Source organism: Symphalangus syndactylus, chromosome 10 (genome assembly GCF_028878055.3).
Source record: "Symphalangus syndactylus isolate Jambi chromosome 10, NHGRI_mSymSyn1-v2.1_pri, whole genome shotgun sequence".
Lineage (NCBI taxonomy): Eukaryota > Metazoa > Chordata > Mammalia > Primates > Hylobatidae > Symphalangus > Symphalangus syndactylus.
The window spans coordinates 38200591-38219522 of NC_072432.2; the positions used below are offsets into that span (position 1 = coordinate 38200591).

The 18932-nt window shown below is 40.1% G+C and overlaps 1 long non-coding RNA gene across 2 annotated transcripts; it reads left to right on the forward strand.

The window, feature by feature from the left end:
• The first annotated feature begins 7143 nt into the window (after positions 1–7143).
• On the forward strand, positions 7144–18381 carry LOC129492071 (uncharacterized). 2 transcript variants are annotated; one of them, XR_008660719.2, is made up of 3 exons: positions 7144–8830; positions 13371–13766; positions 18268–18381. It is a non-coding gene; the product is annotated as an uncharacterized lncRNA (long non-coding RNA). The 2 variants fall into 2 exon arrangements; XR_008660720.2 differs by having other exon boundaries at positions 13374–13766.
• The last annotated feature ends 551 nt before the right edge of the window (positions 18382–18932 follow it).

The following is an 18932-nucleotide window of genomic DNA, read 5'->3' on the forward strand; positions in this document are numbered from 1 at the left end:
TGTAATACTCTTACTTCTGTTTGTTGGTTCAGACTTATTTCAGGCAGAAATCTGCAGCAGGGAAGGGATTGGGATGTCCGGCCAACCTTCTCTGTTTCCATGGTACCAGTTCTTTCCTCAAGTCCCTTGCCACATTTCTAATTCTTTCACCCCATCTAACCTTTACCACAGTAACCCCACCCACTGGGGCAGGCTGGCAAGGAAGTGAAGACAAAAAAGAAACAAAGGTCTTGCTAGAGTAGTTCTGTTGTGGTCTAACATTGGTGCTTTCTGACCACAGTGGATCATTAGAGCTGAACACTAAACTGCACCATTTCCTCGAGGGTGATACAACCTCCAGCTAACCTTTCTGTATCCTCTACTTCCTACCTCCTTGCCCTAGTGTAGACCCATAGCTTCCTACTGCTTTGGTGTCCCATCCTGGCAGGCTTCCCTCTTGGGAAGAGTTTTTCATATAGCTTTCACCTGGCTGCCTTCTGTGGCAGCCACCTGGCCAGCAGGAGCTCATACATTCTTCCCACATCAATCCACGCTCCAGCGCTGCCCACTGTCCTCACTCTGCCATCATAAGCAATTCCTGATATATCTGCCTTTGTTTTTCTTCAGTGCAAGTCAACCACCAGTCTCCTGTGTATCCTCAAATTCTAGGAGACACGTAGCAAACTTGAATTCAGCCCCTTCAAAAGTATTCTCATTAGACTTGAGGTGAAAAGAAAGCACTTCGCTACCTACATCCCTGAAGGGAAGGGGAAGGAAAATGCCACAGGCCTCCAACAACTTTCCACAAAGATACTTTCTCATTCTCTTTCTTCAACCTCAACTCTTTTACATCCTTTAGGAAAATGTTGGATTAAGGGCGCAGAACCCAGTTTTTCTATTTTCTTTGCAAATCCTGCATGAATAATTTTTAATTACTCTTTTGATGAGATGGTTGGATGGTTGGATGGTTGGAGGCCCTCATCCCAGTGTTTGCCCCTCACTCATTGTAAACTCTGGAAAGCATTTAGCTTCTTGAGCTTTACTTGTAAAATGGGCAATCCCATATGTCCAGCTCAAATTCAATACAGTAAATAAATAGATTGTTAAAACATGAAGTGCAAAATTGTATCATTTGCCTTATATATAAAATAAGGTGAATTCATAAGCAAAAAAAAAAAAAAAAAAATTGCCCAGGCATGGTGGCTCATGCCTGTAATCTCAGCACTTTGGGAGGCCGAGGTAGGAGGATCACTTGAGCCCAGGAGTTCAAGACCATAATAATGCATCAACAATAAATCTAGACATCTCAGTGAGTACAGCTTTTCTGCATACATACAGATAGGAGATGTTTTCTAGACAAATCACTGCTGTTTAGAGGAAATTCAAGCATAAAATTGGCATAAACAGAATAGCTCTCTGTCAGGTTAACTTGACATACACAGCCTTGGGGGTATATGACTTTGTGCACTGAACTTTCAAACAAACTGAAGGTTGAAACAACAGCACCATTTTTCATATGCCTAATTAGGAATTTCGTATATCATCCAATGAGCAATTGTTAGCTTCCACTTGGGAAAATTGCCTGCCTCCAATGGCTGTATTTGATAGTGCCATATCTTTGTATATGCAACAGTGTTCATTTGGGCAAATATTTATATATTTATTAAACGTTTCTCTCATAGTTATATATAAATTAGTGGGAAAAATTATCAAAACATGTTTGATTTTATAGAACTCCCATTCAAACTTGCTTAGAAGAAGGGGTTCAATACAAGGGCACAGAATTATCCCACAGTACACAAGTACCAAGCAAGGCCTATCCTCAGCAGCATCTGGAACTAAGAAATTTATCAGGATCCCATTCATTCAACAATTTATTCAACAAATATTTATTGAATGCTTCTGACAAGCACTAAGAAATTGCAGTGAATGGGCCAGGCATGGTGGCTCTCATCTGTAATCCCAGCACTCTGGAAGCCCGAGCCGGGTGGGTCACCTGAGGTCAGGAGTTCAAGACCAGTCTGGTCAACATGGTGAAACCTCATCTCTATTAAAAATACAAAAATTAGCCGGGTGTGGTGGTGGGTGCCTGTAATCCCAGCTACTCAGGAGGCTGAGGCAGGAGATCACTTGAACCCGGGAGGTGGCGGTTGCAGTGAGCCAAGATCTCACCATTGCACTCCAACCTGGGTGACAAGAGCGAAACTCCGTCAAAAAAAAAAAAAAAAATCCAGAAAGAAATAAAGAAGGCTTTGTATAATGCAATGAATGACACCCTTAACAACATCTTGATTAGAGAAGAAATTGCAGCCAGACAAGCACCCTGTCTTTGTAGAGCTTACATGCTAGTGAGACAGACCATGGGAAAGAACAAATTAGAGCCATTGTGATTCAGGCTGAGGGAAATAAACAGCATGAGGAGACTGAATATAACTGGGGAATAACCTTGTACAGTGAGTGGTCAGGCAAGGCCTCTCTGAGGAGGGGAGGTTAGAGCTGAGATGCAGGGAGAAGAATGAATCCCATGTACAAAGAGCTGGCAGAAAGGTATTCCAGGTATTGAGAATAAAAACGCAAATGACTGGAAGAAAGCAAGAGCTCAACTTGTTCCAAACACAGAAAAAGGACAGAGAGCAAAGGGAAGAAAAGCATGAGGTGGGGTTAGGGAAGTCAGTGAGATTGAAGAGCTCTCATTAGATTTCTTTTGGTTGAGAAGAACAAAAACTTATCTGAACAAGCAAGAGGGAATTTTATACAGAGTGGAATCTTGGAGCAACCTCAGAACAAGGGCAAAGAACAGACTAGCCTCCAAGATCCAGAAGTGGGAAGCCATAAGGAACAAAGGTTACTCTCTGTCAGCTTCTTGGGGTCACTGTGACCTCCCTGCATACCTGCTTCAAGTTCTCCTAGCAGCCAGGCGTCTTCTGCCTGGAGTTGCATGTGGCCAACATGGCCACACCATGCTCAGATTAATTTGCTGTGCTGAACGCCAGTTGCAACTTCCTTCTATTTGCACATCCAACTGACTAGCTCATCACCTTGAGCCAGTCCACACCTGTAGTAGATCCCTGGTCAGCCTACACAAACAGCTTTCTGGAACATGGTGCCCATTTCTCCTCCAATTACACTTAACCTGTGGAACAGTGTCACTCAACATAGAACATGACAGTAAACTGTAGAGATTTTACAGAAAAAATTTCCCCTGAAAATTGTGTGGATTAGTGGGTGTCCTGAAATACATATGATACATTAACTAGTATTTGCTTCTTTGATAGTCATGTTGTATGATTTACAGAACATGCTTAGTTTTGTGATTGATTTTCTTCCTTTAGATGGTCATTTTTTTCCCATGAATTTTCTTGGGAAGTGTCTGCTCAACTACAGGATTCCACTTACAGCTGAAATATGTCCACTGCCAATTCCTTCCTTCAGACAATTTTGTCATCATCCAAAACTTCTAAGCACTAGCCTCAAAACATGTAGTTTACTAAAAAAAATCCATTAAACCTGAGATCTTCCGTGGAGACCCATAGAGCAGCTTTGCAAATGTGTGGCAGACAGGAGGGCTCCCTTAAGCTCTGGCTATTTGTCACTTTAATGGAAAAGCCTTTTGAAGTGGATCAAAATGTGATTTGTCAGTGGAAGGATGATAAAACCCTTATGCTGGCAAAATATCAAAAACCAGGGCCTGAAATTGACTTCTTCATGTGAAATTTCTGTTTTATTTTCACGGTAGGGCAAGAAATACTTGGAGATTACTCATCAGGCCTGTGTGCTCTCATCAGCTCCTTCTCTTCCCAACCTGACCAGGAGTGCCTTTTATGGTCCTCTAGAGGAGCTGGCTAAGAAGACAGCCGCTTCCTCAAGGAAGGATGCCATCGCCTCTGTGAGTCAGTCAATCAGTCTAGATATTATCCTGGCCCAAATTTTCTGCTGGACCACACAGAAAGCAAGTAGTAGGGGCTGCAACTTACCTCCTGCATTTCTCTGAACCCTTTGCATATCAAACACCTCCTGCTGGTATTCCTAGAAACCACCTATTTAATAGGCAAGCAAAGCACAATTGTCAGCTTGATTAAAGTACACAATGGAAATAATCATAGTGTTTGTAGTGCTTGATATCTGCATGGAGCTTTATGGAGCATTTTTACAGGCATTATTATTGTTATAATGGACACCATTTAATTCAGCAGTTGCTCTATGCCAGTCATCATGTTAAGTGGTTTATACAAATAATTTCATTTAAGGATTTGGTATCCACAATGAGTTGTGAGATATGGGAATGAGTCTTATTATCTCATCTATTTAATGTGGAAATTCAGGTTCAGAGAGGTTTTATGAATTGCTCAAAGTAACAGAATCAGTCCATGAATAATTCCTTGCCATTTATTCATCCATTTAAAACTTCTTTTATCAAACACTTATTGAATTCCTACGATGTACGAAGCATGTGCTCAGAGCCAAGGCTACTGAGATAGGCCAGATTTTGTTCAGGAACTACATCCTGGTTCATTAGTTTTTCTAAAGAAATATTTAATGAGCACATAAAATATCAGAACCCCTGGAAATAACAATGAATAAGACAGTCTCCCTTGAAAAGCTAAGGAAAATGGTTCTGAAATCATTGTACATAAAAATACCTGGGGAGCTTATTTAAAATGCAGATTACTGAATCCAACTCCCAGAGCATATTTTAAACCAGTATACCAGATGATTTCCATATGGTTCTCTACAGACCACACCTAGAGAAGCCTGCGTGGATGAAACTAAGGAAGTGGCAATCTGAGTAGGGTGGGGAAGATGCTGCAAGCGGGTCAGTACGCAGGTGCTGGGTGCTGACCGAGCAGGGGTCCTCCCAGCTCTGGGTGAACTCGTAAGGTAAGGTGAATGGAAGACTGAGGGATAGGTAGGAACTTTCCACACCTAGGTGCGAGGTGGGGGTGGAACTGCAGTTAAAACCTGGCCAATTCAAGCTGTATTCCCATTTCATGGCAGAATGAGTCCTGAGGAGCATTAGTTTTCTCTTTAGGAGACTGACTCACATAGAAAAAGGCTTTTGGAATTAGGCACAACTACATCCAACTAGCAACTCTACCATAAACTTCGTATGTGACTTGAGACACTCTACTTAAATTCTAAGATCCTTAGTTTTATTATCTGTTAAATCTTTTAGGAGATTTCTAAAAGAATTAGAAATACAATGGGCATTCAATAAATGACAGCTATTATTAATATTATTCCCTTAGAAATTGAACTATTTTGCCCTGATACAAAAATTTTAAACAGTTTTAATATTCCCCCATTTTGCCTTAAAATAGATAATGTAATAATGATAAGTCTGGACTTGTAATTCATCAATAAGACCTCACAAAAGACTAGAGTAATTTTCCTGCATTTGGTAGCCAAATGTTTTTATTAATTGTCATATGGTGTTAAGTTAAACAAATTTGGTGTGAGAATGCCTAGTACCTTAAGTTCCTACAGAACAAACTGCTACCTAACTTAGCACCTAAACAAACTGAAAGTCTAACTCAGGAATTATTACAAGTAACAAGAGACTGAATCTCAGCCAATCACAGTAGCTGAGCTTCAGCCAGTAATAGGCTACCAGCGCATCAGACCATGTCCAAATAAGGCAAGCACCCAGGTGCAGCTAAGCAAGCTGTTTGGGTACCTTCTTTTTCTTTCTATAAATGTTCCCTGGCCTCCTTGCTGAGCAGAGTTCTCTGAACTTCTGGTTCTCAGTGCTGCCCAGTTTGAGAATTGTTCTTTGCTCAATAAACTCTGCTAAATTTAATTGCTCTAAAGTTTTAACAATAGTGCAAGTTAGGAATTTCACTTCCAAGAATTTTCAGCATACAGTGTAGATATGCACCACTGTCTGTGAATGAGAATAATTAAAGCTTTGTTTGTAATATAAAAACTAGAAACTACCTAAATGTCAATCAATACAGTTAAATATATTATGTTACATCCATACAGAATGGAAGCAAATACTAAATAGTTGTTAAAAATGATAGGTTGAGTTATAGTTCCAACATAGAAAATTATTTGAAATATATTAAACACTGTTTCAGAAGAGTAGTTAAAATTTGATCCTACTTGTGCAAAGGAATAAGTTTAGATCTATTGAGCAGAAACAACTACCTTTTCCTTAAATGATCTTCCCTTCTTTTTCCCAGCACACAAATAGAAGACTACATTCCCCAGTCAATGTTCATTGTTTTTACATTGTGGTAGGAGCTGTTCAAAAGGCTTTATATGTATTATATCATTTAATCCGTATAACAGCCCTACAAAGAACAAATTCTTATTATCTGCACTTTACAGATGAGTAATCTAAGGCACAGAAATATTCAATAGTTTGCCCAAGGTCAAATATAAATGGTGTATTGAGATCATGGAGTTCTAGCCAATTAAATGTGGAGTGAATGTGTGGTGTTCTAACCCCCAAATCTAGCTCATAAAAATTCTCCCCCATGTTCTCCTCCACAACCCCTCTCATCTGACCAAAATAGACATCACTATTCCAAAAGCTTGGAATCCATCTCTTAAAGATGATATAGTGCCTCTATCTTCCTGAGTTCCTGCTTGACTGTTCACGGCCCAATCATGTTACATTCACAAGAAATAAATTTCTATAATTTGGAGCTATTAAATAGTTGGGGTCTATTTGTTATAGGTGTTGAGTTATATTGGCTAACAAACATGTATGTGTTGCCAGGGACTAAATGAAAACGAATATGTACATGTTGCCAGGAACCAAATAAACTTTTGTCTGTTTTGTTCTCTCTGCTATAACTCCAATACCACGAGTACTGCCCGGTAGTTAGTAGGCACTCTGTAAATGCTTGTTGAATGAATAAATAGGCTTTAAAATGTCTGGAAATGTGTGTGTGTATATATATATACATACATTTTTGAGAATGACTAACTCTGGGAAGTAGAAATAGGGGAGGGGACACAGGAGATACTTTTTTCTCCACAACCTTATACAGGGTTTAATTTTACAAACCAGCATATATTAACTTTATAATAAAATGTCTTTAAAACCACATTAAGGATGATAGACACATACTCTGACTCTCAGGGAATGACATCACAGAGGGGAACAACCCTGCCTTTGGTTGCTTAGGAGACAGAATCTAGAGCCAACTGGATAACTCTTCTGACCCACTCACAGTTTTTAGGCTCTGGAGGAAATGCTGTCATGACTGTCATTTTTTTGTCAAAATCCATCTAGGTGGCATAATTGGCAGAAGTGTCTGTCACTCCAGCTGTGTCCCTATGTACATAGATTGAAAATGATCACCTCCAGCGAAATATTGGCACAAATTTCAGCATCTCTCCTGCCACTCTGTGGAAGAACGCAGTCTAAAAGTGAAACCTGTAGATGCCTATTATATGAAGCTTAGCATCAAAGGAAAGGTCACGGAGACAACTGACATTTTATTTTTTTCATATTTCTAGGGTCACATCTTCTGACGTCAGGATAATTGTTTGAAAACTGAGAAATCCAATGTGGTTTCCTACGTGGTGCCAAGTATCTCATATTGGCTTTTTTTTTTTTCTGGATTGGTAAATATTTTGGTGAAATGTAGACACAACTGATCTGATAGTAACATTTGCTCCATGGAAGTATGAAATTTGATTTATTTTCATAACTTTCACGTTAAGACAAGCACTGGAATATGAATCAGAAGACTACATTCCTGCCACTTAAAATTGTGCGACCTTGGGATAGGAGTGTTCTTAAATCTCTGCTTAGTCTTCTCCACAGCTGTAAGGATGTGACAGTGAGTAAATAACAAGAAAGCTCTTTGAAGAGTAAAAAAGGGCTATAAAAATGAAAGCATTATTAAATACCCTCAGCTTGACTGAAAATTAAAAATAACATGTGTTATTTCTTTTGTATTGTAATAATAATATCCTAAGTTAGACTTTAAGCTCTATAAAAAAGGTCAATACTGAACTGGCTCACCATTGCTATCTCCAAACCCAGCACAGTGTCTGACATATATAGGCTGTATCAGTCAGGGGTCAACCAGAGAAGTAGTACTACTATGAGTAATGTAAAATAAAGTAGCTAGATCTTTCCTCTGCGTCTGAGGTGGGGCCTGAGATTGCAATATGCAAGCTGGAACACTAGTTGGGAAGAACAGCTGGATGCAAAGTGGGAGAGAGCAAGGATAGACTGGAACCAATATCTGTCTCTCACTACCTCCAACCTCGACAACACAGGTAACCTGCAAGAGAAGCTAATCCCCATTGACATAGAGCTAGGAAACAGAGTGGCCAGAGCAGACAATGCAGCAAGAACTGGAGAAGCTGCAGACCCAGGTGCTATCCACCTGGCCACCCAGGTAGGCCAAGCAGATCAGTGACAGCATGCACAGGCTGCCATCATGACTGGCACCATGCACCAAATTTCAGAGCATACAAAAATGGCTGTGCTTCTTTTCTGTTTCCCAAATCTTATGAGAATTTTTCTTGTGGACAACCCTTACCCTGAAACATACAGGAAAGTGAATTCTGGAAAACATACTTCCAGTTTAGTGAAGCTGGCATAATACAAAGCCACACATAGGCACTTAATATGTTCTTCTTAAGTAAACATATTTCAACATACAAATATAAATATTTTAAAGTAAAAATGAATATGTATGAGATTTATATGGATATGTGGAAGATGACACAATGTATACTCATCACCAAGACTGGAGGCTGTCCACCTGAGGCAGGGCACCTGCTGCTTTGTTGTCCTGTTGGCATCTTCTGAAGTATGACCAGAGTGAAGAATCATTATCAAAGGTGGTCATCCGTTGACAAAATAGAGACATAAGAACATTTGGTAAGTTTCAAAATACCCTCAAAACTAAAAGTAGAGGGGAAAATACAATGAGGTTTCTACTTACTTACCATCTCATCAGGGGAGTCAGGCTTCGCAGGCCTGGGTATAAAGCACTCTATCATTTCCCATGTCTTACAATTTCCCTCATGTTGTGAATTTTTTTCCTATTTTCCTGAGAACTTTAAATGAAAAACAATGAAATTTAGCTTTATTTGAGGTTCAGGAAAAAAAGGAAGCTTGGAAGCAATCAAGTAATCAACTTTTCATTCAACCTAGTATCTTTTACTCTTCACTATCATTACATTATTTTTTAGACTCATATACGGTTCATGGAGATTTCCTTATTCCTTTAGGTCTTGACATAACTTTTCAATCCATGATGGGTAATCAATCAAGAAACCTAATTAAATACAAAATATAAAATAAATACATTCCATTAGCCCATAGAATAGGTAACCATCATAAATAAATTCTGGGCTGGATGTGACAGCTTACACTTGTAATTCCAACAGTTTGGGAGATTGAAGTGGGAGGATCACTTGAGTCCAGGAATTCAAGGGCAACCTGGGAACCTTAGTGAGACCTTATCTCTATAAAAAGAATTTTAAAATTAGCCAGACTTGGTGGTGAACTCTTGTAGTTCCAGCTACTCTGGAGGCTGCGGTGGGAGGATTGCTTGAGATCAGGAACTGGAGGCTGCAGTGAGCTATGATTGTGCCACTTCACCCCAGCCTGGGCAACAGAGTGAGACCCTGACTCCATTTTTTAAAAAATGAAATAAAATTCTGTACTTTAAACATTGCTAATACTTTGATCACAATTAATTGATTTTGTTAACAAGAAGATGCTTTTAACTTACTGTATATATGAAAATGGAATTTGACTGGAAATGTCTTAAATATTATTGGGTCTTTGTTATGTGCAGGTATATGCTAAATGTTGTTATATTATTTAATCCCACAATGGCCCTGTGAGATTGCTATTACTATTTCTATTTTGTAGATGAAATCTTCTGATAGACTGCAAATGATTTGCCCCAAAACACTGAACTCCCTAGTAAGCAAATCAGAATTTGTACCTATCTCTGACTCATTCTAACATGCGTGTTTCTTTCACTAAACCACATTGCTTCAGAGAAGAAATATTTTATAAATATTCAAGCATAATATGTTACATTTATCCACATAACACATTATTTTATCAAAATGCAATATACATGACTCTATTTTATATGAGAAACATTAGTTTCCCAGATCAAGTCTTCCAAATTGCTTCTTTCCAAATTCTATATAAAACTGTATGTAGGACTCACATAACCTTCACTGGTGAGCAAGTATTTTTCCAAGGCTGTTAGAGAGAATTGGCTTCTCTCCCTGTGGATGTGAGGTGCTCACGGAAAAGATAAGAAAGACACCAAGGAGCCCTCTGTACACCTGTGGTTAAGTGTGTGAAAATGACATTTCCCTCCTCTGTAAGTTGCATTTCATGTCAGCAACAGGACATTCTGGGCAAGAGGGCTTTGGGATCACTCTGCCTTTTGCTTTGTTCCTGACAGCAACCAGGTTTGTGGTAATCCCTCAGAAATGTGGAGGCCATGGAGTTCCATTCTCTAGGGAAGCTACTCCCAGGAGGAGCTCAGACAGAGCCCCAGCAGGGCTCTCCACATGCCCATTACCTTCCTGCAGCCTTCAGCCTTCCACCTCCCCTACAGCCTAAGAAATATCACAAAGCCTATCTTAAACAAAAAGAAATGATTAGACATTTGATTCTGGAACCCTTTTTACAAATGATAGTTGCATTCAGAACCACAAATATACTTTTTATGACAAGCTGGTCTTTCTGGTGAATTTAATGCCATATCATATTCAGAGTGGCCATGTGCCAATGACTGAGGCATCTGCAGGTGTTACTGAGATGTCTCTAAGCTTCTTTTGTTTAGAAAGACGTTATCATGTCCCAAGGAGGCTGTGAATGAACAGATTCACCTTAACTTCTGCAAGCTTTGGCACAGTATCAGAAGCAGTCGCCTGTTTGAAAATGGGTTAAAGTCTCCCAAATTTGTAAGTCAAATTGATAGATTTTTCACTAAAAACCCTTGCTAATATTGGCCTTTTTCTCAGATCAGTCCACAGTTCTGATCTAAAGTGTAAGTAAGGACCCTCCATTACGTTCTGTAACAAAATTCATTTGGCATTCCAACCTGGGCTTCAGAGCAAACCTCCACCTACAAATACAGCCCTGGCAGGGAGAGCTGGTCCTCCCACTCCCCAGAAGTGCTGCAGGGCAAGTGGATTTACCCCATTTTCAGGTTGTGCTTCCTAGTGTGTGTTAAGGCTATCAGAGGGTTAGGAGACAGGGAAATCAGGTGGGCTAGGACAGAAAGATGGGATTATGTATACACAAAGCAAGAGAGCAGAAGCCGGGAAAAGATTGAGGGTAATGGTCTTCATTCAGCAACAGTATGGAATTAACCCTCCCTTCCTCTCATTGCTGGTTCTCCCCTCCCCCATGGTTTTGATATGACAAGCTTTAGAGTAATAATACAGGAACACTGGGGTGAGAAAGAAATGGTAGCCACAGGGCAAAGTCTAAGGACCCAGCAAGTGCTAGATCAGTCATCTTAAGTGTTGGTGTATATAAGAATTACCTAGGATGCTTATAGAAAGTGCAGATGAGGCCTGGAGTAGCAGATCATGCCTATAATCCCAGCACTTTGAGAGGCCTAGGCAGGAGGATTGCTTAAACCCAGGAGTTTAAGGCTGCAGTGAGCCAAGATCATGCCACTACATACCAGCCTAGGTGACAGAGCATGACTCTTTCGCTACAAAAAAAAAAAAACAAAAATAAACCAAAACAGGTGGAGTCCAAAGTCCGAGTCATTAGCTCTGAAGCTCAGGCAGCCCAGGAGATTCTGAAGCAGACTACAGTTTGAGAAACAACTATTATAAAAGTCGAAAAGGGAAGAAATAAACTAGCCTTTATCAAATGCCTGTGCTTGATATTTAAAACACACACAACACGAGGGATATAAATGAAATGCAACTTTACTTTCACTGCCCACTTTCTCTCTAAGATTTGTTTAATGAGAAAGGCTTTCATCTATTTCAAGTGGGAGAGGGCAGTTGATTTTCCTCATTCCCAGGAAGCTTTCCCCACCGCACCTCTATCAATTTGTGAACACCAACTTGGGTTTTCCATACTTCTCAGACCCTAATGCATATTCAGATCACTTGGAGATCTTGTTAAAATGCAGATGATTCAATAGATCTGGGTGGGACCTGTGTTTCAGCATTTCTAACAAGCCCTAAAGTGATGCTCTTACTACTGGTCCTAGTACCACACTTTGAGCAGAAAGAGGGTCTGCTCATCTCCTCTCTCTTTGAACAGAGAGAGGAGATGAAAGAGTGTAAGAAATGTGTGACTTGGACTAGTATGATCGTGAGTTGTCTTTGGGCCTTCTGGACGTGGCAGGTGTTTAAAGAAAACTATCTTGTGGGGGCTTTCCTGGGCTTTTCAGAGATTTGTATCATTGGGGCCCTCTGTCCTGCAGTTACCCTAACTAAGCTTGTGAGTCTCTCTTCTGGGTTATTATTTGATTTTCCTTCACCAACCCTTGAGAACCTCAGAACTTGGTTTCTTGCTGTTGGGGTCTCTTTGGCTCTCTGGATGCTCATACTGGTCACGACTAAAAACTTCTCTCTCTCTCTCTCTCTCAATGTCCCTGGTCCATGAAAAACTCTGGCACTAATTTTCTTTGATAAACCTTGGGAATGCAGGCTAATCCCTCAGCAACAGAAACTTTCCTGGCTATGCCACCAAAGAAAGCAGTTAGCCACCAAAGAAAGCAGTTAGCCAGCAATAAAGCAGTTAGCCAGTCCATCTCCGTCCACTCAACTCCCAGAGGCAGGGGGCACACGCAGAGCTCTCTGAGTCATCCACTTGAAATCTCTTTTTCAAGCCTTGAAGTTGACCTATAATCCCCATATATCCTCCCTTTCAGAGATTAGCAAAGAGATAGGGCTCAGAACACAGCTTTCTCCAAAGATTCCTGCTTCAATTAATTGCTATGTTATTTGGTGACAGATAAATGACGATGCTTTTTTTTTAAGCAAGGGGATAGCCAAATTGAAGATGATGATTATCTCTGATTGGGCCACAGGTTTAGCTTCAATAGTTTTGTAAATATTCTAGTTCTCACTTGGGGAGTTCACATAAGTGCTTGTTTTATTATCATGCATTGTAACCTACATTTATTTTTTTCTTTTAATCATTACATGATAAAAAGGAATTTTAAGTAGATAAGTAAGTAAGTTAACCAATATGTACAAACCAGTCTAACACTTAATGATGCAAACAGTGATTTATTATTGCTTGGATCGTGTCTGCTCTGTGTGGTACACTCAGCAGGTGGAGGGGCTGAGCGTGTCTCCAGTTGTGGTGTTGGCTCTTAGCTGGGGCATTGTGATTCTCCCTCACATGCCTTCTGTTTCTACATGATTTCTCATCTTCAAGAGCTTTACCTCATGACCTTCCTCTTCAGCAGGATGGCCTAGAGTTCCTTACAGCATCGAGGCCGAGATCCAAGACAGCAAAAGCAGACACTGCCAAGCCTCTTAATGGCAAGGCCCTGAAGCAGCAGAGCTTCACTTCTGCCACCTCCTATTGGTTAAAGCCTGTCACAAAGCCTGTCAAGATTCTGAAAAAGAGAGATAGAACCCACCTCCTGTTAGAAAAAAGCTGCACACGCATAAAGAAAGGAGAGGATTTGACAGCTATCTCTGAAGAGTATCTGCCCCATTAAGCCATGGGATATTTTCCCCATGAAAGAAAGGACTATGATCTGGATTGTAGAAATTGATCTATAGACATGAATCTGAACTTAAGAGAATTTGACAAATTCCATCTGTTCAAACTGTCATCACTTACACATATTTCTGTAAGTATTCACTCTCACATGTTAGCATCAATAAAGATTTCATGAAAAATAGTCTTAATTCAGAGAGGATGAAACATGCAAAAACAGTTGTGCCATCAAATTATTTGTACCTAGCAAACTAAACATCCTCCAACAAAATAAATATTTGTAAGGAGGAATACTTGACTACAAAACTATTTACAAATATGAAAGTTAAACAAGAGTTAATTCTAACTGATGTCAACTTAAGAAAGTGAAAATGTTTTCTGCTCTGGCTTTTCCATTTTACTACCCTGTAACTGTTAATGGAATCTTTCTTTCCCCATCAGAGAAGCTCAGATTCTCTAAAGGTAGTAATGATTCTTCCTTTCTTCCTCTTATCAACTATTCCTTCATTGTATGTCTCACATTCACCTCTCCTCTTCAGCTCCTTATCCACAATATAGCTCAGATTTTCACAGTGTTAAAATAAAGGGACTACAGTTTCCTCCTATCTCTGAGTTCATGCCTACTCCCAGCCCAGTACACCTGAACAATGGCATCAAAAATATGTTCCCACTCAAAAACTTCAGTGGCTCTTCACTCTCCACTGCCCTGGTTGGGGCTGGAAGGATGGTTTTCACATGCCATGAAGGGATTTTTTTTTCTTTTTTTTTTTTTCAAAAACTAGATGCCTCTCTTTGGAAGTTCTTACTAGATGGCTGCCTGTGTCTGTCCTTCTCCCCTCCCCCGAAAACACACTCACATGCACTCAAGAAAAGAGGATAATAATCACTGGCCATAGTGTATCACATCCCCAGGCGCTGGCCTAGGGAAAAAAAAAGGTTAAGAACTACTGGACTATAAAATAATGTCCAAATTCCTTGTCAGGTACTTGAACTCATATCCAATCTATTTATCTTCTTTATATTTGTTTCCACCAAGCCTGACTGAAAACCGGTTACTACTAGAAACAGGATAAAAACAGTTAGGGAACTCAGTCCCCACTATTGCAAAGTTTACAGCATAATGGGAGAGAAAAACAACATATTCAGAACATGAAGGTAGAAAGCCAAGGTGCCAAAGGCAGCGAGGGAATGCAGGCTCATGGTTCCAGAGCAGAAAGGAGAGCTCTGGCCTCCTCAGTCATCCTGGATTAAGAAGAAGAGTTTCTCTGCTTGGGTGTCATATAATAACTTCCTCTCTATGAAAATGTTATACAAGCAACTGTTTATTCTCTTATTCCTAGTCTCACCTCATGCCAAACAAGGGTGTGGGCTAAACAGCAGGCTCAGGATCCAAGACAACATAACAATTTTCTGACAGATCTTGAAAACAAGTAAGATATATTCTGGTAGATTTTGCTAACCACCCAAAGTGTCTAAAATGGGAAAGAAAACAAAATAAAACAAAAAAAGGAGAGACTGTGGGTATGTGTCATTCATTCATATTTTGTAAGTTGCCCTACTGTTTGTTTTGTCAGCTATTTTTAATAATAATAAGCAAAACAGAAAAACAGAGTCACAAATAGAAGATGCATATTTCAGGTCTCTAGCTAAGGAACAGGAGATGACAAAGTAAGAAACAAGGTCAGATTCTCCTGAAACCCAGAAAGGGTTGACTCATACAAGGGCCTCATTGTGTACCTCTCTGACTTCCACCAGAGGGAGCGTGTTCTGTGCGAGCGAGCACGTCTGCGTTTGCTAATTATCCTCACAGGACAGCGGGGCCTGGAAGGTGGAAAGAACACAGGCAAAGCCAGCTTTGATCCTGGTTTCATCACTTTCTTGCAACATAAACCTCGGTTTCCTCAGTCAAGTGAATCTTTCCTCTGTGAAAATGAAAAGATAAAACTTACCTTGCAGATAATTTGGTGAAAATTAAGAGATGATAAGTGTGAAGAGACTGGCTCACAGTGGACACTCAATAACTTGCAACTATTATTAATATTACTTTTGTTAACCCTAAGCCAGGGCCACCACTTTTTAACCCACAACCACATGCCAAAATGAAAAAGCACAGTAAGACCACCAGCATTAGCAAATCTTCCCAACAACTCAAGAAACCATCAAAACTCATGAGCTGTAGGAGGGTAGGCAGATACTAACTTCTTTAAGTTTTTTCCTCATACACATCGGGATAATAACATCAAACTTCTAATGATCAAGAGAAATTATTTTAGAGTTCAGTTCAGGTTAGAACCTGGCACATAAGAAGGGCTCAATAAATGGTAAATGTTGTTATTACCATTCCTCTTTTCCAAATTTTAAAAGTGAGAATAGATTGACATTGTTCTTTTCAAGAGTCTGAATTTTCAGACATCTTCTCTACCAAATGATGACACCCTGTCTCCCATAAGCACAGATGAAATTAAGATCCCACCTTTGAATGTTCCTTTTCAGATCTTCTTTTTCCTTTCCTTACTCTGTTTTCCTTTGAAAGTGGCCATTGACGTTTTTACAAAGGATCCTACTAGTTTATCCGTTGTATCTATTTTAAGGCACTGTTGGGTGGAAAGATGGTAACGTGAGCACAAATAAATTACATCATTATCATTTTCTCCTACGTTGACCATGGTTAAGGTTTTAGTCATGTGCAAGTGACTTAAAATTACATACTATGTATTTTGACCATCCATCCTTCTTCCTGTAGTTCAGCTCCCTGAATTTCAGAAGAAATGGGCCACTTAATAAGCCTCATCCAAGGGACTTCAGAGTCATTTCACCTTCATAAATCCTTGGAATTTCTACATGATAAAACTAGATTATGCAGAAGGTGTAATACTTGAGGATGAGGCATATTTCCTGCAAATACATAAGCACTGGGAGACTAATAATAGCCAAACACCTTACTCTACTCACAATTAGGAGGTATAGGAGAAGAGGGTGCTTTGGTGTTTGAAGCGTCTAAGCCTTGGTTTCTTATTTTACACTTTCGTTTGGAGGGCAGATTGTTTTGAGTCAACATAAAATGACTTCAGCTGAAGGGAGACTGGGATGTTCACAGTGGGCCTATAAACATTTTTAAAAACATCATTCAACTTGGTTCTGCCTTTACGGAGAGCCTACACTACACCAGGCACTGGGTTGGGCACTGTGACAGGGCTGATTAAAATAAACCCTTATGATATTTCCCTATTGCTAAACTTCCAGGGTATTGACTGGCAATTTTTGGCCAACCTTCAAGCCTGATACATTCTTCTTTATTTGTCAATCTACCCTTTTGGTAATGTGGTAAAGAATCACGTGTTTCTCTTCAGCAGCAATTCATCAGATAATTGCTCACTTTAATTGATGTGGACACAGCCAATCTATGTCATTCTGGTCAAAATAATACGTTTGCCCTAACAATAGTGTTTTTTGTTTGTTTGTTTGTTCTTACTCTGAATTAAGCACGAGGCCCTCAACAGAACCTGCATTAGACATCGCACCTGGTGGACAAAATATCCCTAATAAGCATTTGCTTGATTACATTCAGGCTTTAATTTTGTTATCTAGAAAAGTGCTATTTCACCTTTATAGATTTGGATTTGGTTATGTACTTTAAAAGCTTCAGGTAAAACAATGAGTAGATTCCTTTGCTAGAGCCCTCACAGTAAAACCAGAAGGCTGAAGGATACCGAGAGCATAGCCTGGATTGCGGATCCGAATTGACCACTGCTGTGGTCTTACCTGGGTCATTTATCAGCTGTAAACAGTAGGCAAATTGTTTAATCTGAATGTCTCCTTCCTAATATGAGCACTTAGAACAATAACTCCAACTTGATGAGGTTATTTTTAAGATTAAATAATATAATAAATGTAAAGCCCATGGCATATATCAGACTTCTAATAAATTTTTCCTTTTTTTTCCTCTCCCCTATCAAAAATTTAACTTTGCCTTGAAGTTTGCCAAATAAGAAAGCCCCCAAAGTTGCTTGCTCTTGCAAGGATTACAGACTCTCATATTCACCCGAGTACTTGAGAGGTGTCAGGCACATTCCAAACTCCAAAGGAAATTAACCGCTGTTCCCCTGCCACCCACTCCGTCCCCCAGGGACCCCAAGCACATTAAAATAACATTAAGGCAATGATTTAAGCTGAAAATTGGGCTGGCAGGGAAAGCACCAGGCCCCAGTTCTCAGAAGCTTAGCTATACCTATGGGCACAACAGGGTGGCTCCCCTGGCTGGCTGACGTCAGAGCTTAAAGTTGTTTTTACCCCTGGCATCTGTGGGAAGGAAAGGGAGGGGTGAGGAGCACGGGTGCCTCTGGTTCATTAAAAAAGCCTGCTGGGGACCCCTAGTGGCCACCAGCTATCATAGGTTTCTCTGCAAAAAGAAATCATGAGGCCTCAGGAAAATTACCTGGGCTTCAATTATATTTGTCTTCGTTCTCTCAGTGATCCAAGTTTTTTCTCGGAAGTTAGTGGTTAGAAGGTAACCACTTTGTAACAGGCCTGTACAGCTCTCAAGTTTAGAAATTGGAATTATGGGTGGCATAGACATCAAAATGATGGCATCAAATTGGAAGAGAGCTCTGAAATCCTCTTTTAATCCTCACCAGGAAAGCAGAAGGCAGAGCAAGCAGGCTGAAGACTGACAGAGAAGCATTTGCATGTCCTCCATGAGCCCTGATTTTCATGGGAACAGCTGTCTCAGTGACTGCATACAAGGGCCCACTTCTTAGATCTGTTCCCAGAGACGCAAGAGAAGAAGTAGAATAATAAGTCAAGGCTGTCCTGCTCATAAACAAATGTCAGACTCTTGTAGCTGGTGTGTTTCTGCTTCCTGAGTCTTTATTTCCCAAACCCCAGTGAACATAAGCAATAAAGCTATATCATGCTGGGGAATAAATAATAAATGATTCAGCCTCGACTCCAGGCATGTGTGGAGAATAGATATGGACCCAGCAGGGATTTATATACACAAAGCACCACGACACTCCTGGTGAGAAACTTTTCCTTTTGGGGAGAAACTGAGAAAACACAAGTTTGTTTCAAAGCGGAACGGGGTGATTTTGGAAACAACATAGTTTTAGTCATTCAGATTAATCTTCAATTCAGCCCTCCAAGCCTCAGTTCTTTCCTTGCAATGATGAGGCCAAAGCTAACTCCTCTTCTGGCAATTAGAGAAGACGGTGCAACACCACGCTTGACATCCACTAACAGATGAGGCACCAGCAGCTTCAGCATAACCTAGAGACAGCACCCTAGGCATACTTTCAGAGAT